General features: G+C 33.7%; 1 protein-coding gene across 15 annotated transcripts in view; it reads left to right on the forward strand.

Annotated features, from left to right (window-relative positions):
• Nucleotides 1-25,976, forward strand: part of MGAT4C (MGAT4 family member C) — a 934,265-nt gene that overhangs the window by 1,090 nt on the left and 907,199 nt on the right. The window lies entirely within an intron of this gene.

Below are 25,976 nucleotides of genomic sequence, written 5' to 3' on the forward strand. Positions count from 1 at the left end.
AAATGTATACTATTATACTTATGACATCTTAAAACAGCAAAGGTGACTTCTGTGTCTGTTTCTGAAAAGTTAAAGGTTTGTGTGTTTGTTCTGTGTCAGAGAGAGAATGAGAGTAGAATAGAAAAGAAACATGTAATAATCACAGTAAGCTTATAAACGCGTAGTAGTAGGGCATTTGATGTTTTTATTAATATTTTATTATTGTGTGCATAGGCTGAGTGAAATCTATCATGTCGTTGGTGTTTTTCTGTGTTAAAAATGACTATGAAGATGGTTAGAATAGCAAGTATATTTGACCTGGAATATGGTGTACCTGCTGCTGTCTTTGGACTGGAACAGAGTTTGTGTTCCCTTCAGTGGGTTAATAACAGTTTCAAGAGAGGAAATGGTGGCCAAGCTTCACAAGAGCACTTGTTAAGTGTGTTCTAATTTCTTTGGAGTATTGGAAAGACTGTTAGAAGAATAAAGGAAGGAGAGAAGGATTGAGTCACCCAAATAGTAAGTTTAAGTGCATTTTCTCTTATCCTCACAGGGATTGTAAAAGGCAAAAAAGTGGAAAAGAGAAAAGAGTATAGAGTCCTCAAAGAGTACTTTTAAGTGCTTCTTTTTTTATGAACTTTACAGGAATTGAGGAACAGGGTCTTAAATTAAAGTTTCCCTATGGGTTCCTCCATTTGGCAAGCTTTCTCTCTTTTGTGGAACCTTTTTCCTCCACTCACTTTAAAACATAAAAAAGTGAGATTGCTCCTAGTCTGGTTTCTCCCCCAATAACTTGCAGCTCTCATTTAAATCTACAGAAGTGCACTTTCTGAAACTACATACACTCCTGAATGTCTTAGAGTTTTACAATTCAATGGCTTATGACTTTCGGAGGTTACAGTGATTTAACATCCTCTCTCTTTCTTTACTTTTTTTTTTAAACTTACAGCTGACTCTTCTGAAAATCTCAAACAATGTGCTAAAGGAGACACAGGAGGGAAAAAGACAGCATTTCAGGGAACATATTTCATATTCTTTCAAAATCATATCAATGATGATGCCAATGGTTAATGAATTAGAGTAACTTCATGTTTGAGTATGGAGCAGCTAGGATAGCAGCTTAGCAAAATATCCTTTAATTTGCCTTTTGAATATTAGATTAATATAACACATATGAAAATCAGGAGGGGCCGCTCCAGTTGTCAAACTGCAATAAAAAATTTTATATATCTGACCTCTTATTAACCTTTCTACCACAATCATGTTAGTGTCTCTTGCCTCCCCATAGGATTCACTCATCTACCCAGCCATTGAAATTTGCTCAGCTTCCAGGTTTAGTACTAAAACTTACTTTGCTTCATCTTATGGTGAGTTTATTACAAAATATATTACCATAATTTCATTTTATTAGTTGCTGTTAAATAACATTTATTGAGTGCCCATGATATGTTTGCTGCTTCCAAGCAACATGTAGAAAAAATTATGTAATGGTATTCTCTCCTAAATCAGCCAGTTTATTAATATTTCAGGATCTCTAATTGGTACACACAGAGGGAGGAAATGAAGTCTGGCTCTTTAGTTGCTGCTTATGTGCATGTGAGGGATGAAACATCATATATTCAGTCAATGACTTGCATTCATCTTTACAGAGGATTTCAGACTGATATCCAGTTGTTTTCAAATTATCTCTTACTATATTCCACATGTCAAAGTGTTATAGTAGACAGAAAATAGGACTGGGGATAAGACAAACTAAGTTTAAATCTGTTAAGCTAGTTTAATTGATCTGTATACACCTCTGTCTCATTATCTGTATAATGGCACTAGTGGTATCTAACTTTTACATTCTTGTGTAGTGGAGATCACATACATTAAATAACAAATACATAGTTTGTGCATAGCATATGCTCAGTAAATGGTATATATTTTTGCAAGTATTTTTCACAAGGATATTCTAGTTGAAATTAATTTGACTTTCTTTAATGGGGTGTGTTTGTGTGTGTGTGTGCATGCGTGCGTGCGTGTAGGGGGATTTTGGCTGTGTACATGTGTATTATCACAGGTCTATTTAGCAGTTTCAATAGTAAAAATCATGCATGGAACATGTGGATGCTGTTTGCAACTAAAGTACCTATGGATACATATGTGTAGATAAAATTGAAAAGTGGTTTGGGAAATCAGTTGGCATATTCTATATGTTTATCAAATAGCTAAATTATCAACTATAATTTACCAGAGAAAGGAAATAGAACTATTCCTCATTCCCCACTTTTACATTTTCCCAAAGGATATGGCAATAGTAGACAAAACAATAAATCCTCTTGCTCATTATACTTTGCACTTTGCCCTTTTCATTTGCATTTTATTTTGCTACAGTGGCTTATCTAGTGAGGTGGCCTTAAATTCTAACTGCACAGAGTAGTTCAAGCATACCAATCTACCCCTCAAGGAACAAAGCAAATATATGAAGACCTTTATTAAAATAAAAGACAGCTTCTGCTTTGAAAAAATGCTAAACCTTTTTTTAATGAGAATAAAACTGTCAAATGTGAATGTTAAATTCAGCCAGATGTTGACCTTAACTGTGAATTTAAATCTTTACAAAAGTCACACCCATGATAGAAACTGTTTTTATTGGATCTCAAGACTACTGAAAAATTCTACATCTGAATTTCTCAGATACACCCCATATTAAGTTAAAAATATGCAGAAAACTTCCTTAAGCTTTTGAGTTATATGGGGAGATAAATTCAACATAACACATGTCTGTGTTTACTTTTCATATTGATATTTGGAAACGTACAAAACTCCTCTGTACAAAAGGGAACCACTAAGTGATTGTTTTGAAAGTCCATTACAGGACAGTATCTAGCATATTCTAGCTAGGTCAAAATGTGGACACAAAAGCAAGTACCTGCTGAGGAACTATTCTAGTTTGTGTTTGTTTCCTTTAGAGTAGTGTCTATTGGCAGTGCCAATCCTGTAATAAATCTACAAATAACACCTACCAATAAGGAGATATTTTAGGCATCTGACTTCATTTATAAAAAGATTCTTGAAGTTCTTATATTATTTTTCAATATTTTGACCCAATGCTTAAGGAGATTAAAGCCTGCATTATAATTTCAGCTGTGTTTCCTAATCTGTAAAAGCGTGTATGAGGTGGTTGGGGAAAGTAGATGGTAGATAATCATCATACTCATGTGGTGATACGGATCAAATGACAAAAAATTGTAAAATACTATTATATGACCTTGTTCATATAAGCAGTAAAAAGTAGTAGTTGTTATTGTTGTTTCTATCATAACATCAGCAGATCCAGGTCCAACCCTGATGTTGAGTTTGCTGTTACTTAGTTTGGTTTCCAGACTTCTTTTGCGGTTCCAGATTTGTGCTCACCGACTTTCTTCTTCTGTCCAAGGCTAATTCTAGGCAAATATTGCCATAATATTAAACCCTGACCCTTTGACTCAAAACATTGGTTTGGCTTGGCCACTAATTCCTTGAGGCACTTTTCTCTCAGCAAATATCTATCTATCTATATATATATATCCATCCATCCATCTAAAAATATCTATTATATATAAATATAAACATATTTATCTATCTATTTAGATAGATCTATAAATATATAGATATTTATAGGTATCCATCACTGGATGAATGCATAAAGAAAATGTTGTATATACTCACAGTGAAATACTATTCAGCATTAAAAAAGAAGGAAATTCGGTAATTTGTGACAATATGGATGAACCTAGAGCACATTATGCTAAGTAATTTAAGCCAAACAAATTGGTAATGGGAAAGCAAATCTCTAAATTGAATGATTCAATTTATATATAATTTCAAACAAGTAATAAAGGAGGTGCTAGGAAAATACTGGTTCAGTTTTCAGGTGCACCCTCCTCAGTCTTCCAGAACACAAGCTGGTAATTACTTTTTGTTATAAAAAAAAAACAGCCAAAAAGGGTGGTTTGAATTGCATCTTCCTCCAATTTTATGTATTGAAGACTTAACCTCCAGTATCTCAAAATGTGACTATATTTGTAGATAGGTTCATTAGTGAGAGAATTAAAACAAAGTCATTAGGACGAGTATCCTAAGAGGGAATTTGGACACAGACTTACACAGAGGGAAGACCATGTGAAGACACAGGAAGAAGATGAACATCTACAAGCCAAGCAGAGAGGCCTCAGAAGAATACAAATCAGCTGACACCTTGATTTCAGACTTCTAACCCTTCAACTGTAAGAAAATAAACTTCTGTTATTAAGCCACCAGTCTGTAGTGCTTTGTGATGGGGGTCCTGGCAAAGTAATACAATAAATGTTTTGACTTTGTGGGCCACATAAGATTCTGTTGCATATTATTCTTTGTTCTTTTTCTCCTCGCTCTCTTTGACTCTTCAAAATATAAAATTCATTCTTAGGCCAAATTTGGCCAAGGAGCATAATTTATTCTATTCTAGGATATTCAAGGTCTTTCAAAGCCTTTCAAGATTTGATCAAATTTCCTACTTTGGTAAGGTGTGTCCTAAATTTTCTAAACTTTCATTTCATGGTATAAGATAGTCTAATATACGGATGGCAGCACTGATTTTTAGCCAAAAAATTAACTAGACCAATTTCTTCACCAATGTACCTACAATATCTCAATTTGATGTAAATATCTACTTCAGTTTTTTAAATTCACTGTTATTGGACACTTAGAAGTTTTGATGTTAAAACAATATATAAAAAAATTCATTATAACATTTTCATAATAAATACATTCTGTGGAGTAGACTATGGACACACTTAATATGTGTGTTCTCATGTTCATTCTACTAGCAATCTTTCAGAGTACTTGCTATTATAAGCATTTTACTGATGTGGACATCAAGAAAGATAAAGCAACTGTCCATGATTACTTAGCATAAGTAGATTATGTGGTTAGCTAAGGTTTGGGATCAGAATCTTTGTTTAACAATTTCACATTTAACCACTATACTCTAATGGCTCTCAAACCATGGCAGAGTTTTATGTTTACTATAATAAAAGCTATACAAATGTAGAAAAATATGTATCACAAGCACTGTAAGTGAAAAAGAGGAAAAATACCATGGTGCTTATTTGAATCCCATTTACCTTTTCAGGTAAATCGCAGGTATGATGTTATTCTAGTTAATTATGTGATTTCTGTTTATCTTTTCCCATAGAATATGTGATTTATCTTTTTAGCATTTTTTTTCTTTAAAATATTATGGTGAATGAATATGGATAAATAAGTTAGACTTATTGTAGAAAATCTAAGAAACAAAATGATATAATTTGAAAGTCATGAACATTTTGTGTTTAATTTTGCAAGTAAATAAGTTCATGCTTAGTTTAATAATTCATGTTATGTGAAGAAATAATGAATAAGCCAAACTGACAAGTAGTTATAAATATTCAATTATTTATTGTCATTTTAATATCTTCAACAGGGAGTAGACTTGAATGGTTTTGTGGAGGGACATGCTTAAGGGAAATCTTTGCCAAGTGGTAATTCTACTTTATTTCTAAGAAGCATATGATGTTGTGTAAATTCCTCGGTTTTCCTTTTTAAGTTAATTGATGCATCTGATGTGCCCACAGTATTTTTTATAGAAATGAGTTATATTTTCTTGCCAAATTTGAATTTGGCAGAATATCTTTGAAAAGTAGGCCAGCATCACCATGTGATGTAAGTACACTTGACCTACCTCATAAATTATTCTTCTGTCACCTCATTTTCACAATAGAATGTTTGTGATATTGTCAGATGCCTATATCCAACACAAGAAATATAATCATCATAAAGAAAGACTGTCAGTCACCTGCCCAAATTAAACAATGTAAATAAAGAGCCTTAATAATTACAAATTTTAATTATATTAATCGTGTAATTAAAATATATGCTTTTACATATGCATGATTGATATTTTAATAAATCACTGTTATTATTTAAAAAATTCTTTTCATGGACCCTATTATCTTAGTCTTTAGTAGGCTCCTGAACATAGGAGAACAAAAACAAAGCAAAATTTCTTTAGCTATTTTTATTTGGACACATGGATAACGATGTACATTACATTGCATTTAAATTGTTTTTAGTTACTATGAATTTAGATTTACTATCTTTAAAATGGTTTTATGTTCACATGTGAGTAGGGATGTAAATGTGTAGGTGTGAGGGTGTTTATGTACACATTTATGTCATGCATGTTTCTATTTATTTTAAGCCTTACGGGAGATTGAAAAGCAGATTTTTAGTCCACAGAAAGAATGCTGAGAATCATCTTTTTATCCCATCACAAATAGACCCTGAAGTGTATAGAAATTGTAGGATTAAACCCCTCTGTGATTTATAGCTTTCTGACACCCTCTCTCTACATAGTATTGTTCCTCACAGAATGATTTGAGCTTTAGAAATTATCTACTGCGATTGTTCTTTCTTCTTTTCTATTATCATTGTGAGTTCAAGGTTGGGAATATTCAAGGAAAATGGAGATCTTTATGAGAATAAGTAGAATTTACATGTAGAAATGAAGATGAGCATAGCCAATTATTGAAAAATGTATACTCTTCATTGGTTATCAATAGTGGTTGGGGGCTGTATCTTGAAAACAAACTTGAAAAGGGAGACGTGCTCATAAGATAAATTTCTGAGCATTTGAGTTATTGTATATTCTCTTTTTGCCTTGAGATCAGTGGTATTTAGCATTAGTTTCAAGTGTTATTTTTATATTAAAACTACTTTAATTATCTTCAAACCTTTAGTAAATACCCACATAAGCCATGAGGTAGAAGTACAATGGAAATGTAGAGTTGTGCTACAATTGCATGTAAAACCTTCACAGCTTTTCTTTAGGAGAAGGGTAACGAGAACTCAGAGGCCTGAGGTGTAGATATCCGCATATACCTGTCACAGGTTTTTTTGTTCGTTTGTTTTGTTTTGTTTTGCTTTTCATTAGGCGTCTGCTCGTAATATAGAGGCAGAATGAAATAGAGCATAGTCTTTAATAGGCTAAAAGCAGCTGGCTTTTGAAAAACATGACTAAACTCTAGATCCTAACATTATGTAGATTGGTCCTATAGAGTTGGCAGGTACTTTAGAGATACATACACACACAAATGATAATATACACACTAATCTCTTAAGAAAAAAATAATGATTTTTAAAGGTAGTATTTACTAAATCTACATTAAAGAAAAAATCTGCATGTATGTACACATAGATAGTCATAGACAGACAGACATGTAGACAGATAAATACATACTTAGAGACCAATACAGACAGCCTTACAGGTACTCAGACAGAGACAGGCTGATAAACACATGTGGTAACAGAATAACAAATAGAAATTTGAAATGGGACAGGACTAGTCAGAACCCATGACAGAGGCAGACACACTGAAAGACAGTGTAAAACATACCACAGAGAGATACGGACGGATAGACACGTAGACAAGCACAAATGGGCATACAGGGCAGAAAAACATGGATGGACTGACAAGAGGGACAATGAGACTCAGGCTCAACACAAACATGGCAGGCAAGTCCAGTCATTGATAGGCAACCCAACACAGATATGGATATATGTGTATACACTTGCATTATTCTTACACAAGAATTTTATCCTATATGATCATGAGGCAAAATTCAGTAATAAAGCATTTTCTTTTGTTTATTAAGGATACTTCTAAAGTATAACCATCAATTTTTTTAAATTATATAAATGTAAATAAAAAAGATTGATATATATGTAAACATGCCTTGTAATTTCCCTTCATTTTATCTAGTGCTGTTGTCTTTCGGTAAGAAAAACAAATTGAATAGTCAAGTTATTGTGAGGTTGCTGTTGAAATGTTACCTTAAAGTCCTTTCAAGCTCTGTATTGTAAGAGACAAGTCAGAAAAGCAAATGATCAATTTTCTTTCTCCAGTATAAGCAACAACAATTATAAATACAAAAGAACAAAACACTTGTGCCTCCAAAACATTATTAATGTCAAAGCAATTATTGCAGTTCTTAGTCTTTTTGCTATAGGTCACTGAAATCATTTCTAATTTATAAATACACTTGATATTTTTTTGTTTGAAATAAGATGAGAAAAGCAAAGAAATACATAATACTTCCATGATTGTGTGAAATTTTAAAGTTTGAGTGAATACATATTAGACCTTAAATTTTGTAGAAAGTTTTAATTATTGCATTATATTTAGCTTTGGATTTACTTGAAATAGTCTTTCAAATGTTTTACAATCCTAAGAATATTTATAGGATGAAAAAGCCTAGTGTTTTTTTAGGAGTTACTTTTACAGGTTTGGAAGTATATATAGACTACATAATTAAATGCATATGTTAAATTATTATCACTAAAAAATATGTTCCAGGTAGTAACTAAATGATATTTTTAAATCATCTTTTCATTTCAATGATAGGTGAACATAATCAGCCAGTTTAAAACTATTTCTCATGTTATTTTAAATCTATTGTGTATTATATGATACTTAAAATTAAGACAAACTAAGAATTGAGGTTTGCGTTTTGCTATGAAGTTACTTTTGGGTGAGGCAACAGACAAAATTTTTCATGTTTTATTAATATCTGAAAAGTATAGATGCATATAATGCAACTACCTTTAAATAGCTCTGTTGAGGTATAATTTACATACCATAAAATTCTTTTAAGTACATAGGTCAAAGGCCAGGCTCAGTGGCTCACATCTGTAATCTTGCACTTTGAGAGACCGAGGCAGGCGGATCACAAGATCAGGAGTTTGAGACCAGCCTGGCCAATATGATGAAACCCCGTGTCTACTAAAAATACAAAAATTAGCCGGGCATGGTGGGAGATGCCTGTACTCTCAGCTACTTGGGAGGCTGAGGCAGGAGAATTGCTTGAACTCAGTAAGTGGAGGTTGCAGTGACCCAGATTGTACCACTGCACCTCAGTCTGGCGACAGGGCAAGACTCCATCTCAGAAAAGAAAAGTATATAGGTCAATAACTTTTTGCAAATTTGTTTTATGTTGCTTTTTAATATAATCAATTTATATTGGGTAAACTATCACCACAGTCCAGGTTTAGAATATTTTTATCATCCCAGAAAGAATCCATGTGTCCACTTAATAGTCCTCTCATTTTTCACCCAAGGTTACCAATCCAAGGCAGCCACTAGTCTACTTTCTGTCTCTCTATCTCTACTTTTTTGGAAATTTCACATAAATAGAATCATGAAACATGTAGTCTTCTGTGTCTTGCTTCTTTTTCTTAGCGTAATGTTTTTAGGATCACCATACTGTAGCATCATTTCATTGCCCAATAGCATCCCATTCTTTGTACATACCAAATTTTCTTCATCTGTTAACTAGTTCATGCATATATGGTTTGTTTTGAGGTTACTTTTTGTGATTGTGTACTCTCAAAGAGTGAAGATGGTATTTATTTTCCTAGAATGTCTATTCACATTATGAATGTGTGTTTGAAAACCAACTAATGTTCAAATTAATTTCTTTACATCAATATTTTTAAAAATCTTTCATTAAAAGCTAAGAATAAAGCACAGAAAACAAAATTTTAAAAGTTTGTTATGAAAGTATAGTGAGGTTGTGCATGTTATATTCTAGCCTAATAAAATTAGATTACTTATTTTGGATATAAATTACCTTACTTAACATATCTCAGAGTAAAAATATAAATGATACATATATAGGCTAGTTAAAAATATTTTTTATTTTGCTTATTGTTTCCTGTTTAAAATGAAAAGGAACTATCTTCTCTTAAAAATTTGATGTGTTCTGACTGAATAAACTATTATAGACATAAAAATCTACAAATTAGCTTTACCATAATATTTTATTCATAACAGATTTTCCACTTTAAATGCATTTGATTCTATTTCTAGAAACTTTCTACATTTAATTTTTCCTTCTATAATTAATTACTGAGTGAAAGCTGGTTAGTCGTCTACATTTTTATCTTTAGAGATTGCTAATCTAATGAAAAACAAAATAGGTATCTATTTCCAGATCACGAAGAAAGCTGAGGATAACTATAAGTTAGCCTACTTATTGATAGGATTTCTATCATTTTTTAAATTACTGTGTTCCCAGAAGGTGTGCAAACTTTTTTCAAGTTTATGCTTCATGATAATTTTCTACTTATTTATTTACTTGTGATTAATTAACAATGGCATGTTACTTTTAAATATATTTTACTTAGAAATTGTCAACTTGAATATAAAGCAAAACTTGACTTTTAAATTGATTGTTTTCTGCCACACACTGTGTCAGCAACCAAATATGATTTACTACAACTCTATTTGTTTAAGTATGAGAAATGCATGTCTTTTCAAGACATTTTTCTTTTGTTCAACTCTTAAGTATACATTTCTCTAAGTTTCATTGTTTGCCTTTTTTTCTATATTTGCTCTCTCTGGATAGTTTCATTTATTGTCACATTTTTAACTCCATCTAAATCTACAACTATACTCATGCCTTTTCCCCTTTGATTCTGACCCGGTAGTTATTGTTCAATATCCAACAGATATTTTGTTTACAGGAAAATACTATAGAGAAAAACTCAGTAGGAAATATTCAGGAACATGTAAAGAAAAAATAGTGTTTACTTTGTTTGTTTAGAGAATACTAATGTTTTTTATAAGGTTTTTGACCATGTACATTGTTGCACCAGGAACAAAAAGATTTTACATTCTAATTAAATGCTCTGTCTCTGATGATTGTTCTCATGGATGCTATAAAATCAACATGGTCTCTCCCTGTTGCTAACATGGCCAGCCTTTACTTGGTTCAGTTAAAATTATTTTAGATGGGGGGGGAGTCTCATACTAAAGCAGTTTTACAACAAATAGAAATAAATATCTTGTGCCTGAAATGCTTTTGTTTTAATTCTATAAATAATATTCAATTTTTCTGTGTATCTATTAATATATGAATTGATTTTCTAAAGAAAATTAAGAACCATATTATTTCTGTTATGTTAGAAGTATGAGGGATTAGTAACAGAGATGTCTAGAGAGCTTCTTTATTTGGCCTTACAATCATTTTTGAACAAAAATAATTTTATTTTTCTTTGTATTTTAGAAAAATAGACATAGACTAAAAATTTAAAGCCACAAATGTAATATTATACTTGAGAAGATTTGGCAGAATCTCCCACCCATTTCCCTTTTATTTCAGTTTAACTAGATTGCTAACTCCCAGTAGTCTAAGAATACTGTAACATATCAGCCTAAGGAGAATCATATGCACTTACCTACAGGAATTCTCTCATTCTCAGTCATGTCCACCTGCAACAAACCACAATTTCTGTTGGATTTTTAAAATTATAACTCTTAAATTCTTATGGAAAAAACCTCAATGGATTGTTTTGGGTAAAAAGACATTTTCTCTTAGCTTTTGTTTTGCAAGATGTATTTGAACAAAAAGATTGGGACAGCATCATTGAAACATGGACATATCAATAATAATGTGGTTATAATTTTTAAATAAATTTTAGTAAATGATTTAAATTACTGTATCTGTAAAATGGTGTCAACACTGACACTAGAGTCTTGAGAGTCCGCTATTGCAGCTAGATTTATTTATTTATTTTTTCTTGAGACAGAGTCTCACTCTGTCACCCAGGCTGGAGAGCAGTGGTGCCAACTCAGCTCACTGCAGCCTCCACCTCCTGGGTTCAAGCAATTATCCTGCCTCAGCCTCCTGAGTATCTGGGACTACAGGTGCATGCCACCACACCCAGCTGTTTTTTTGTATTTTTAGTAGAGATGGTGTTTCACCTTATTGGCCAGGCTGGTCTCAAACTCCTGACGTCATGATCTGCCTGCCTCAGCCTCCCAAAGTGCTGGAATTACAGGCATGAGCCACTGCACCCAACCCTAATCCTGCCTTGTCTCCCACCAAATCAGCATGAAATAAATCAGACCTCATGACCTAAACTAAGCCCTGGAATCTGGAGTAGCATCATGAAAACTCTAATCAGTTTTATTTGGATGCCTATACTGGGGAGTCACACAATGCAGGAAGTGGGTAGTCATTAATCGCTTATGTGCAAATGAGACAGAGCAAAGCAGTCTGAAGAGAGCAATAGAGTAGAGGGAATCGAAAGGAAGAGGTTGATAAGGTATCCCATAATTACAGAACTAGAAAGTAGATGTAGTAGTAGTGTGAGGAACTTGTTTGTCCTCGGTGCACTCACTTTCTGCTCTTGGATTCCAGGAGGTATCAAGTACTCTGGTGTCACCCCAATTGATTTGATGTAGGCTCTTAGCACTATTGTGAATTACAGTAAGTGTCCTCATGCTACAATCTCTTTTTGATACAATTATTTTATTTTCTTTCCTTCTTAAACCTCCAAGACCAGTTATTTTTATGTTTTTTATTTGAGTCAGAAGAGATATTTTTTATTCCACCTCCAAATACATAAACTTATGTTCACTGGCATCAGCCAAGGGGCACTGTAGTATCATACTGTTGTATGCTGCGATAAAGCTTAGTTTCTAGAGCAGTGATAAGTTTAAATCTAGCTCCACCATTTACTAGAAGTATATATTTTATATCTGTAAATATTCTGCCAAGGACCCAGAAAAGTAAAATTAAATATTCTTTGTTAATGTGTTTCTATTTTTCCTTCTATTTCCTGCAGATGTGTTTATGTATATTGAAGCTTTCATGTGATATATAGTCATTACTAGTTTATCTTCAGTGTTACTGGTACCCATTAATGTTATAAAGAGCTCTGATTTGTCTCAGTTAATAGTTTTGGCCTAAATATATACTTGTTTGTTACTGATATAGTAAACTCTGCTTCTTTATGTTTGAATTGCCTATATCTCTGCACATTAAAAAGTTATATGAATCACTTTGTGTCAGGTTTATCTTACAGCAAAGAGGATCGTTTTGTAGTATTATCTGAAAAGTTTTCTGTTTTAAAATTATCTTACTGACTCAATGTATGTATTGGACGTTCATAAGTTCCATCTTTTTCGAAGATTAGTAATTATTAGAAAAGTCAGTATTCCACATACTTCCGGATTTTTTACCCTCTTTCTTCAAACCTTGATGTTTATATAATTTCTATAGTGAGACATTAAACACATACCTCCTATTTCTTCATCCCAAACCTCACATTAGTTTGAATCTTACATCTATAGATAAATGTATAAATTCTTTCCAACTCTAGAGGTTTTTCTAGTCATTTTTGATTGACTTGTGTTGACCTTTGCTACTTAGATCAGAAACAGTTCATGAAAATATTTGTGTATTCAAAACCCTTTATTGCTTTTATCCTTAAAAGATTATTTAATTCAATATAAATTCCTTGGATCATAGTTCCTTCCCTTGAGTTCTTTGAAGGTATATTTTCCATTTTAATCTAGCTATAAAGGCTCTACAAAAGAATTCCAATATTAGCTTTTTTTTATCCTGTTAATTTCAGTATAAAGAACTTTTTTTTTTTTCTGGCCTGGTTGGCTAAAGCATCTTTTGAATAGAATTTTATGTTTGATATCAAGCAAACTTACTGAGAAACCTGCAGTGTTGACAGCTTGGGACCATTTTTTCTCTGGGACATAATGCTATCTTTTCAAGATGCAGATTCAAGCCTTTTTTGGATTACAGTAGTTTCACCTCATTTACAGGGGATACTTTCCAAGACCCCCCAGTAGTACTAAGCCATATATTTATATGTTTTTCCATCATAACTATCATCTAGTGTAGCCATGACTTTTACAGTTTAAGAAAACTAGTACAAATTTATTTTTTCCTGTTCACAATCTCCAAATAGAAGATTTATTCTTACCATAGATCTTAGCAACCTCAACATTCAATTTGTTTTTTTCTTATAAAGTAGAGAACTTTGACTTTTTCCCTTAAGAATCACTTTACACCTTCCTTTTGGCATAGCCAAATTACCAGCAACACTACTCTAGAGCTTTGGGGCTACTATTAAATCAAATAAGATTTACTTGAACACATGCAGTGCAATATGCCAGGGTCAATCTGGTAAGATTTGACTGCCACTGCGATGAGCTGAGACAGCCACTCAGGGACAGGGCAGGTGAGCATGGATACCTCAGAGAAAGGGATGATTCATGTCCTGGGTAGGATGGAGCAGGACAGTGGGAGATTTCATCATAGTACTCAGAACAGTATGCAATTTAAAACTTAGATATTGTTTATTTTTGGAACTTTCTATTTAATATTTTCAAACTGTGCTTGACCATGAGTAACTGAAACCCTGCATAAGGGAGGCTTACTATATAATGTTTTTAAAACCATTGATTTTGTTTCATTATTTCTCTTTTATTCCATGGGAATACATTTTTACAAATGTTAGCTCTCCTTATCTATGTTTCACTTCTACTGTTTTATCCATATCACTTATTAATTAGTCTTTTTAAAAAATAGATACGTTTTCTTTCTTTCACCTGTATTTTATTTTCTGTGTTCCTTTCGACTAAAAGATTTTTTTTGCTAATCTTTTTTTATGTCTGTCATTTTCTCCTTAACTCCTTTTAACTCTCTTTAAAAACATTTTTATTTATTTTTGCCCATTTTGTGTCCTGGATATCTTTTTGATAGTTTTACAATTGCATTCTACTCTTTTCCTGAGCTTTGCCAGACAATATGAAATTCTCTTGTTTTCTTATGTGTTCCTTGAGATGGTGAAATTACAATTTGTGTTTATGCCCTGCAGATGTAATTATCTGTTAAATTTTTTCTGTAAAATTAATTTTTTCTGTAAAAACAGATAATTGCATGAAATTCATAGAAATTGGTTACCCACTCTGAGGTAACAATTACATAGGGTGGTTTACCTATTTTCTTTAATTGTTCTTTTCCTATAGTTTTTCTTTCTCTTCTTAAAAATTTATTATTGCATTTTTGTTGATTTTTACTTATTTTGTAGACATTTAGATACCCTAAAATATTAATTTGCAAGTTAAGTCCTATAGGTGAATGTCTAGGGCTGTGTCGCAGGCTAGGTAGAAATTTACTTTGGGGCACCTGGAGAGATGGCTCTTGCTTGTAATTCCAGCAACTCAGGAGGCAGAGGAAAGAGGATCACTTGAGGCCAGGGGTTCAAGAGCAGCTTGAGCAACATAGTAAGACCCTAACTCTATAAAGAATATTAAAAAAAAAAAAAAGCCCACTGTGGTAGCACACACCTGTAGTTCTAACTACCCTGAAGGCTGAGGCAGGTAAACTGCTTGAGTTCAGGAATTCAAGACTGCAGTGAGCTAAGCCCTAAGGTAGTTTTCACTACAAATGGAATTTTGTTCTTGATTTTTTTTCTTAATTATTTGTTTTAGATAATTTATTTGAAAAAAAAAAGCAAGTGAGGGATAAATATGGAATGAAAGCTATGATAAGGTAAAGGGATTCTAGTTTGATCCTGAGATGTGTCTATGGTTAGAAGTCAGACTTGTGTCCAGAAGCTCCCTGAAAAAAAAAAAATTAAAAAAAACAAAGACTTGTGGGGCTAAATGTGAAAGACAAGTGAAGTGACTAAACTAGGACCTATTGGTTTGAGGGACTGAAGGCAGAAACCAGTTGTGGTTGACACTGATCCTTTAAATTCTATTCCCAAAGCTGCATCATGATGAATCAGGTTCTTAGCGATCTGGTGTGGACTTGCCAGCCAGCCCATTACTCTTTTACAGGAATGGCCTTACAACAGCATTAGGTCTTTTAAATATATCCCACCTTTTTACAAGGAAAACGTATAGAAAGGCCATTCTTTTAGAATATTCTTCCTTGCATCTTACTAAAGTTGTGTGCATACTTCAAGATTGTCAAATATGACAGCGTTCATCAAATTCACACAAACATTATTTTTCATCCTTTAAAATTTTATCATACTTTTTATAACCCTTTTATGTTACTTATGTCATTTCACTTTGTATTATGCTAATTAGTCTTCTTCTTTTTATCTTCCTCAGAAAGAACTCCAATTCAAATTACAACCAATCTGTTATTATTTTTCCTCATCATATACAACTTACAGTTATGGGTTTTGTTTGCAATTATGTCTGTCTTCCCATTAAACTATAAGTTCTAATTGGTTGGGTTGTATTTTAGCAAAGAGCCAAATTATAATAAGTGCTTAATAAATATTTTATCTGTGCAATTAATAGTTTATTATATTACCTTATTGTATTTAAACCTCTTTATTTTAGAGAAGTGTGTTTTATTACCTCTTTGTAATTTATAAAATACAAACAGTAATTTCTTTTTGAGTATTTACTAGATAAATTACCTCTTTGTAATTTATCTAGTATTTGGCATTGATTTTTTTCTCCATAAATATAGATTTATGGATTTATAAGTTATAAACTTATACTTCATAACTTAAGTAATAAATTTATAATTTTTGAATCTAAGCAACCTTCTTATAAAATAGAGATTATATATCCTAAGAGCTTACCTTTATTTTTAATTATTAAACACCAAAAAACATCTATTGTATTTTCTTAGGTTCAAGGGTGAGTGGGGATATTTATGTCAATAAACTATTTTCTCAAGCTTTTGCCTGGATACAAGGGTTTCAAGAAAGGCAATCAAAGGCTATTGAATACTAAATATATGCATATATTATAAGAGACTCAATTATATCTATGTTTTTGTCAGTAGAGTACAATTTCATTCTAGAAATTATGCATAAATCATGAATATAGTTACATTAGTTATACTACTTAATCGTTGATGATACTAGTTATTTACTTCATTCTTCATGTCTATTAGACATAGATGTTAAAATTTTGGCAGTTTGAGGCAGCTTCATCTCAATTACTCTAGAGAATCTCTGGAACCTTAGGATATCTCACAACCATTCTATAATTCAAGATATTTATAATGATCCTAATATTTATGGATCTAAATTATTTCTTTATGCTTTAAGTAAAAGTCTTTCAAATCAACAAATATTTAATACATACTAAGTCTTTGATCACATAAAATAGGAGAGTCTCTGTCCTTAACAGCAGCCTACAAGGAGCTAGACATATAAGAAAATAATAGAAAAAAATGTAGTACTACAGAGATATAAATAAGCATCACCACAAATGGAACACAAGGTTGGGAAAACAACTCAGCCTTTGAGAGAGTGAGTTAAGAGAAGTTTTCTTGTATAGATAATGATTGAGCTTATGCCATATTTTGTTAAAATAGAAATCTCACTTCTAAGGTTTCAATCTAAGAAGATACACAAATACAGAAACATATATGTCTAAGTAGCTTTACTGATACATTTTAACACAAGCTTTGTAATCAACCACATTTTTATTAGTGTAATAGAAGTTAAAAACATTATGTACTTAATATATCTTGAATAATATGCAGTAATGAAAGCTGATGATTTTCACCTATATTTATTAAAAGGCAATATTTTCCATTATTTTGTTGGGAGAAAAGAGCAGATCACACAATAGTATGTGAGACACCAGTTATGCAAAGTGGAATAGCAATAAAATGCTGCCCCTCTGTGTGGTGTAGTTTCTGATTATTTTTTAATTATCTTTTGTTGTAATGACATTGTAGAGGTTTTATTGATTTTCCAAAATATATTTCAAATGCTTAAGGATAATAAATTCTTTAAAAACACAAAGGATTCTCTATCACTCATCCAAGTAACTAAAAGCAGTGTGTTAAAGAATATTGAAATCCTTGGTAATTATTACACATAAATTTATATGGACAGACTTATTTTGTAATTTAATTGATATTAATAAGGCAGATACAAAATAATTTTAATAATTTATTAGAAACACTGAATTCTATTGCCAACACTATGAGAAAAGAAATTTAATCTTGCCAAAGTGATCTAAAAAATTGCATAGAATCAAATTCTAATCTTTTTACTATAAATGAATAGGTAATCTAATTTTTTATGTATTTTTATTTTACTTAATTCATTTTAAAGCAGGAATATGTATGTATTTTATAATTTTCTTACACATTATTTTGCAGCTGTGAAAATGTCATGCAAATGAACATATCCTAAAAGGTTAATAACAAGTATATCATTGCATATTGTAGTATTTTTTAAATTACTCCATTAGTGTTCAAATAACTAACATTAAAATATCTTGAAAATCTCTTTATGGTGAATGCCACCAAGAAACTTGAATTAATTTTTTTATTAAGGAACATTTAAGGAAAATATAAATTTCAAATGTTACTTATGTTCAAAACATTGTCATTTCTTATTAAGATATAGTTTTAATTTTATATACCCTAGATTAAGATTAATATGTCATTTCTTACCAAGAAATATTTAATTTTAACAATTTAAAGCTTTTAAAAAATTTTTTTATTATACTTGAGTAAGAATGCAAATTTTTAAGCATCAAAAACAGTATTTATTATTGACTGTAAGTACAATGTTGTGCAGCTGATATCCAGAACTGAGTCATTTTTCTTTTCCATTATCTCTTTTTTATTGTACTTTAGGTCCTGGGGTACATGTGCAGATTAAGCAGGATTGTTGCATAGGTACATACATGGGAGGGTGGTTTGCTGCCTCCATCCCCCCATCACTTATATCTGTCATTTCTCCATATATTATCCCTCCCTGACTTCCTGTGCCCCACTGTCCCTCCCTTAGCACCCCCCCAACAGACCCCAGTGTGTAATGCTCCCCTTCCTGTGTCCATGGGTTCTTATTGTTCAACACCCACCTATGAGTAAGAATATGCAGTGTTTGATTTTCTGTACTTGTGTCAGTTTGCTGAGAATGGTGGTTTCCAGATTCATCCGTGTCCCTACAAAGGACACAAACTCATCAGTTTTATAGCTGCATAGTATTCCATGGTGTATATGTGCCACATTTTCCCTGTCCAGTCTATCATCAATGGGCATTTGGGTTGGTTCTAGGTCTTTGCTATTGTAAACAGTGCCAAAATAAACATACATGTGCATGTGTCTTTATAATAGAATGACTTATAATCCTTTGGGTATATACCCAGAAATGGAATTGCTGGGTCAAATGGAATTTCTATTTCTAGATCCTTGAGGAATCGCCACACTGTCTTCCACAATGGTTGAACTAATTTACACTCCCACCAACAGTGTAAAAGCATTCCTATTTCTCCACATCTTCTCAAGCATCTGTTGTCTCCAGATTTTTTAATGATTGCCATTATACCTGGAGTGAGATGGTATCTCAATGTAGGTTTGATTTGCATTTCTCTAATGACCAGTGATGATGAGGATTTATTCATATTTTTTTTGTCCTCATATATGTCTTCTTCTGAAAAGAGTCCATATTCTTCACGCACTTTTGCATGGGTTTGTTTGTTTGCTTCTTGCAAATCTGTTTTAGTTCTTTGTAGATTGTGGATGTTATCCCTTTGTCAAATGGGCAGATTGCAAAATTTTTTCCCATTCTGTTGGTTTCCAGTTCACTCTAAGGATTGTTTCTTTTGCTGTACAGAAGCTCTGGAGTTTAATTAGATCCCCTTTGTCTATTTTGGCTTTTGTTGCCAATGCTTTTGGTGTTTTAGTCATGAAGTCCTTTCCTATGCCTATGTACTGAATGGTTTTGCCTAGGTTTACTTCTAGGGTTTTTATGGTGTTAGGTCTTATGTTTAAGTTTTTAATCCATCTGGAGTTAATTTTAGTGTAAGGTATCAGGAAGGGGTCAGGTTTCTGCTTTCTGCCCAAGGCTAACCAATTTTCCCAATACAATTTATTAAACAGGAAATCCTTTCCCCACAGCTTGTTTTTGTCAGGTTTGTCAAAGATCAGATGGTTATAGATGTGTGGCTTTGCCTCCAAGGCATTTGTTCTGTTCCATTGGTCTATATCTGTTTTCATACCAGTACCATGCTCTTTTGATGACTGTAGCCTTGTAGTATAGTTTGAAGTCAGGTAGTGTGATGCTTCCAGCTTTTTTTCCTCTTGCTTAGGGTTGTCTTGGCTATGCGGGCTCTCTTTTGGTTCTATATGAAGTTTAAAGTTTTTTTTTTTTTTTCAGTTCTGTGAAGAAGATTATTGGTAATTTGATGGGGATAGCATTGAATATATAAATTTGGACAGAATGGCCATTTTTATGTTGTTGATTCTTCCTAACCATGAACATGAAATGTTTTTTTATCTGTTTGTGTCCTCTCTTATTTCCTTGAGCAGTTGTGTGTAGTTCTCTTGGAAGAGGTCATTTATATTCTTTGTTAATTGTATTCCTAGGTATTTTATTCTCTGTGTAGCAATTGTGAATGAGAGTTCACTAATGATTTGGCTCTCTGTTAGTCTGTGATTGGTGTAAAGGAATGCTTGTGATTTCTGCACATTGCTTTAGTATCCTGAGACTCTGCTGAAGTTACTTATCAGTTTCAGGAGATTCTGGGTTGAGACTATGTGGTCTTTTAAATATACAATCCTGTTGTCTTCAAATAGAGACAATTTGACTTCCTCCTTTCGTAACAGAATACTTTTTGTTTCTTTTTCGTGCATGATTGCTCTGGCTAGAACTCCCAATACTATATTGAATAGGAGTGGTGAGAGAGGGCATCCTTGTCAAGTGCTTCATTTCAAAGGTAATGCTTCCTGTTTTTGCCCATTCAATATGATAATTGGCTGTGGGTTTGTTGTAAACAGCTTTTACTATTTTGAGATACATTCCATCAATACCTAGTTTATTGAGAGTTTTTAGCATAAAGCGCTGAAGAATTTTTTCAAAGGCCTTATCTGCATCTGTTAAGATAATCATGTAACTTTTGTCTTTGTTTCTGTTTACGTGGTGGATTACATTTATAGACTTGTGTATGTTGAACCAGACTTGCATCCCCAGGATGAAGCCTACTTGACTGTGATGGATAAGCTTTTTGATGTGTTGTTGCAATTGATTTGCCAGTATTTTATTGAATATTTTTGCTTCAAGGTTCATCATGAATATTGGCCTGAAGTTTTTCTTTTTTGTTGTGACTCTGCTGAGTTTAGGCATCAGGATGATTTTGGTCTCTCAAAATGATTTGCGAAGGATTTTCTCTCTTTGTTTTGTTTGGAATAGTTTCAGAAAGAATGGTACCAGCTCCTCTTTGTAGATCTGGTAGAATTCAGCTGTGAACCTGTCTAGACCTGGACTTTTTTGGTTGTAGGGTATTAATTGCTGCCTCAACTTCAGTCCTTGTTATTGTTCTATTCAGGGATTTAACTTCTTCCTGGTTTAGTTTAGGGAGGGTGCAAGTTTCCAGGAATTTATCCATTTCTTCCAGATTTACTGGTTTATGTGCAAAGAGCTGTCTGTAGTAATCTCTAATGATAGTTTATATTTCTGTGAAATCAGTGGTGGTATCCCCTTTATCATTTTTTATTGCATCTATTTGATTCTTCTCTCTTTTCCTTTTATTAATCTGGCTAGTGGTGTGTCTATTTTGTTGATCTTTTCAAAAAACCAGCTCCTGGATTTATTGATTTTTTGAAAGGTCTCTTGTGTCTCTATCTCCTTCAGTTCTGCTCTGCTCTTTGTTATTTCTTGTCTTCTGCTAGGTCTTGAGTTTTTTGGATCTTACTCCTTTAGCTCTTTTAATTTTGATGATAGGGTGTTAATTTTAAATCTTTCCTCGTTTCTGATGTGGGTGTTTATTGCTTTAAATTTCCCTCTAGACACTGCTTTAAATGTGTCCCAAACATTCTGGTACATTGTGCGTTTGTCCATTTTATCAGAGATTAGGATTGCAACTCCTTTTTTGGCTCTCCATTTGCTTGGTAAATCTTCCTCCATCCCTTCATTTTTAGCCTATGTGTGTCCTTGCACATAAGATGGGTTTCCTGAATGCAGCCCACCTATGGGTCTTGACTTTTTATCCAATTTGCCAGTCTGTGTCTTTTGATTGGGGCATTTAGACAATTTACATTTACAGTTAATATTGTTATGTGTGAATTGGATCCTGCTATTTTGATGCTAGCTAGTTATTTTGCCTACTAGTTGATACAGTTTCTTCATTGTGTATACAGTCTTCAAAATTTGGTATGTTTATGGAGTAGCTGTTACTGATTGTTCCTTTCCATGTTTAGTGCTTCTTTCAGGAGCTCTTGTAAGGCAGGACTGGTGGTGACAAAATCTCTCAGGAATTGCCTGTCTGTAAAGGATCTTATTTCTCTGCTTATGAAGCTTAATTTGGCTGGATATGAAATTCTAGGTTGAAAGTTATTTTCTTTAACGATGTTGAATATTGGCCCCCACTGTCTTCTGGCTTAGGGTTTCTGCCAAAAAATCCACTGTGAGTCTGATGGGCTTCCCTTTGTGGGTAACCTGACCTTTCTCTCTGGCTGCCCTTAGCATTTTTTCCTTCGTTTCAACCCTAGTCAATCTGACGATTATGTGTCTTGGGTTTGCTATACTTGAGGAATATCTTTGTGGTGTTCTCTGTATCTCTGTATAACTTGAAAGGTGGTCTGCCTTTCAAGTTAGATTGGCAAAGTTCTGGATAATGTCCTGAAGAGTGTTTTACAGCTCGGATTCATTCTCCCTGTCACATTGAAGTACACCTATCAAACGTTGATTAGGTCTTTTCACATAATCCCCTATTTCTTGGAGGTTTGATCATTTCTTTTCACTCTTTTTTTCTTTAATCTTGCCTTCTTGTTTTATTTCATTGACTTGATCTTCAGTCTCTGATATTCCTTTTTCTGCTTTGTTGATTTGGGTATTGAAATTTGTGTATGCTTTGCTAAGTTCTTGTGCTGGGTTTTTCAGCTCCATCAAGTCCTTTATGTTATTCTCTTAGCTGGTTATTCTAGTTAGCATGTCGTCTAACCTTTTTTCCCATATTCTTAGTTTCTTTGCCTTGGGTTAGAACATGTTTTTTTTTAGCTCAGAGAAGTTTGTTATTATCTACCTTCTGAAGCCTGCTTCTGTCAATTCTTCGGACTCATTCTTCCTCCAGCTTTGTTTCCTTGTTGGTGAGGATTTGTGATCCCTTGGAGGAGGCGAGGCATTCTGGTTTGGGGTGTTTTTATCCTTTTTGCAGTGGTTTCTTCCCATCTGCATGGATTTATCTACATTTGGTCTTTGAAATTGGTGACTTTTGGGTGGGGTATCTGAGAGGACATCCTTTTTGTTCATGTTGAAGCTATTTTTTTCTGTTTTTTACTTTTCCTTCTAACAGTTAGGCCCCTCTGTTGCAGGACTGCTGGAGGTCCACTCAAGACCCTGCTTGCTTGGGAATCATCTGCAGGAGCTGCAGAACAGTAAAGGTTGCTGCCAGTTTCTTCTTCTGTTATCTTCGTCCCAGAAAGGTACCCACCAGATGTTAGCCAGAGCTCTACTTCATGAGGTGCCTCTTTGGATATATCAGGGCCATAGAGCCACTTGAGGAGGCAATCTGTCCCTTATCAGAGCTCAAGTGCTGTGCTGGGAGCTTCGTTGTTTCATTCGGGGTCTGCTGTAGCAGAATTCAACCACCTCTTTTCCCAGGTGCTCTGTCCTGGGAAGGTGGGGCTTCATTTATAAGTCCCTGATTTGGTGCTGCTGCCTTTTTTCACAGAAACCTGCCCAGCAAGGAGGGAGTCTAGTCACAATCTGCCAGTAGATGCATTGCTGAGCTGCCTTGGGCTCTGCCCAGCTGCTATGTAAACTTCCCTGTGATTTTGTTTACAGAGGTACAGTTAGAACTGTCTCAGTAATGGCGCTCTGCCTCAGTAATGGCCGACTTCCTTGGTAATGGCAGACTGCCTTGGTAATTGTGAACTGCCTCAGTAGTGGTGGACTACCTAGGTAATGGCAGATGTCATTCCCCCCACTGAGCTCGACTGTCCTCAGTCAAGCTCAAATTGCTACACTTGCTGTGAAACTCTCAAGTCAGAGCTTTTTAGATTGCTGGGCTTTGTGGGGGTTGGCCTCCTGAGCCAGATTACCTGGCTTCCTACTTTCAGCCCCTTCTTTTTCACTTAAATGGGTGGCTGTGTCTCCCAGGCATTCCAGGAAACAGTTGAAACTGACTCTCAGAGTTGTGAGGTTTGTGTGGTAACCACGGTGATGGCTGAAACAGCCATGCTGGAAACCCCTGGTGCTTTTTACCCCAGAGTTCTCCTTGTCTGTGGGTGGGAAAAACAGTGGGATTAAGTGCAGTTTCTGAACTGGAGTGCAGGAGTGGTTGGAAAAACTCCTACTGGCCTCCATTAGGTAGGGAGAGGAGGGGTCCTCTGGGGATTGCACTTCCCCAGTAAGGCAGTGCCTCACCCTGCCTCAGCTTACCCTTCTTGGGCTACACCCACTGTGCAACCAGTCCCTTTGAGATGCACCTGTTACCTTGTTTGAAAATGTGGAGAGAACTCACCCTCAGTGTTGCTCTCATTGGGAACTGTAACCCAAAGTGGTACCTATTCGGCCATCTTGCTTTGTCTCTCTGATTCATCTTTCTTAACCCATTGATTAGTATCTCCCCATTTTCCTCTCCCACTGGCCCCTAATAATCACCATTTTACTCTTCATTTTATGAATTTTGACTCTTTTAGATACCTCACTTGTCTTGGTGTGATTGGCTTATTGCACTTAGCATAATGTGCCGAAGGGTCATTCCTGTTGCCACATGTTGTATAATTTCCTTTTTAAGGCTGAATAATATTTTTTGTCTGTGTATATCACATTTTATTTATCCACTTATCTGTCAATTAATATGTAATTTTCACATCTTGACCACTGTGAATAGTGCTGCAATTAACATGGGAGTCCTCCTAATATCTCTTCCAGATTCTTATTTCAATTTTTTTCAATAAATTCCCAAAAGTGGGATTGCTGGATTATGTAATAGTCATATTTTTAATTTTGGGGGAAACTGCTATAGTATTTTTTCATAACAGTTGTGCCATTTGCATTTTCACTAAGAGTTTTCAACGGTTCCAACTACTCCATATATTCACCAACACTTGTCATTTTTTTTCTTTTTCTTTTTTTGATAATAGCCATGCTTAAAGGTGTGAAGTAATGTCTTACTGGGGTCTTTATTCGTAGTTGCCTGATGATTAGTGACGTAAACCTTTGGACATTGATGTTCAGTGACATTGTACAGCTCTATGCTGTATTTGGAGAAATGTGTATTTAAGTCCTTAGTTCCTGTTGTATTTGAGTTTAGAAATTTTTTGCTACTGAGTTGTAGGCATTTCTATATATATGTTGAAGATTAACCCCTTATCAAATATGTGATTTGTAAATATTTTCTCCCATTGTATAGGTTGCTTTTTCACTTATTTATTTCCTTTGCTATGCAGAGACTTTTAAAAAATGTAGTCTCACTTGTTTACTTTGTTTTGTTGCCTATGCTTTTAGTGTCTTATCTATAAAATCACTGCCAAGACTAAAGTCATAAAACCATCCTGTACATTTTTAAGAGCTTTATTGTTTCAGGCCTCATATTTAAATCTTTAATAGTATATAATATGGACCAAAATTTATTATTTTTCATGTGAGTATCCAGTCGTCCCAACACCATTTATTTGTTGAGGAGACTGTCCTTCCCTCATTGTATATTCTTGGAAACCTTGCAAATGCTCTGTTGCTAGTATATGTGTAGATTTATTTTTGCACTCTCAATTCTATTTCATTGATATATGGCCTGTCTTTATGCCAGTACTATACTATTTTGATTACCATAGCTTTGTACTATATTTTGAATCAAAAAATAGGATGCCTCCAGGGTTGCTTTAGTATTCAAGATTGATTTGTCTATTCATAATTTTGTGGTTCCATATAAATTGTGTTATCTTTTTATATCTGTAAAAATGCCACTGGGATTTTGATAAAGATTGCATTAAATCTGAATATCACCTTGGGGTGGTATGAACCTTCAAACAATATTAAGTCTGTCAATTAATGAACATGGTAGTCTTTTCATTTGTTTACATTTTCTTTAGATTCTGTCATTAATGTATTGCCATTTTCAGTATACAAGGCTTTCCCCTTCTTAATGAAATAAATATTACTAAATATTTATTGTTTTTGTAGGTATTGTGAAGGAAATTTCATTTTCA

Source organism: Callithrix jacchus, chromosome 9 (assembly GCF_049354715.1).
Source record: "Callithrix jacchus isolate 240 chromosome 9, calJac240_pri, whole genome shotgun sequence".
Lineage (NCBI taxonomy): Eukaryota > Metazoa > Chordata > Mammalia > Primates > Cebidae > Callithrix > Callithrix jacchus.